The sequence below is a fragment of the Limulus polyphemus genome, unplaced genomic scaffold (genome assembly GCF_000517525.1).
Source record: "Limulus polyphemus unplaced genomic scaffold, Limulus_polyphemus-2.1.2 Scaffold2188, whole genome shotgun sequence".
In the NCBI taxonomy this organism is placed as follows: domain Eukaryota; kingdom Metazoa; phylum Arthropoda; class Merostomata; order Xiphosura; family Limulidae; genus Limulus; species Limulus polyphemus.
Window position 1 is genome coordinate 1 of NW_013667798.1, and position 903 is coordinate 903.

Consider the following 903-nt stretch of genomic DNA (forward strand, 5'->3'; position numbering starts at 1 on the left):
GTTTTTTGTCTTCAATTATATTATAAACAAAGAAGAGCTTTAAGAATATTATCATTCAAACAAAACTCCAACATATAAAAGGCCATAACGTCTTCTTATCAAATAAACTCCACCTTTTGAATTGTTTTTACTCTGGGTTAGCGAAAGTTCAATTTTTTTTAGCTTTTATAGTGATATAATATTTTTCCTCAATGCTATAATGTCTCAATTTTCTAGATTCCAACGAAATAAGTACTATAGGATATTTTTCTATTAATTTTGCATCAAAAAAAACACTTGTTTCCATTTTCCAAAAAAATTCATATTTTCACCAAAAACTAAAGGCAATAGCCCATGCTTTTTCCCAAATTTTGAAAAAAATTGTTTTTCCTCATATTTCAATAAAAAGACGTCCTCGACTTTCAAAATAGATATCCTTTCATTAAAATTCCCAATAGTTATTTGATAATCTGTTATCAAAATTTCGGTAATTTTCGATTTTACTGTTTTTCTGTTTTTATTTATATTGTAAAGAAAGAATAACTTTAAAAATAAGACTATTGAAACAAAATCAAAACATCTTAAAGTCTATGACGTTTTCTTATAGAATAAACTGTACTTTTTGGATTTTATTTACTCTCGGTCAGCGAAAGTTCATTTTTTTTAGTTTTCACGGGAATTAATATTTTTTCGCAATGCTCTAGTATCTCAATTTTGAGTTTCTTTTAGGAATAAGCACTATATGATATTTTTCTATTAATTTTGCATCAAAAAACACTTTTTTCCATTTTTCCAAAAAATTCACATTTTCACCGAAATTTCATGTCTATGGCCCATGCTTTTTCCCAAATTTTGAAAAAAATAGTTTTTCCTCATATTTCAATACAAAGATGCCCTTGATGTAAGACTTTCAAAATAGATATC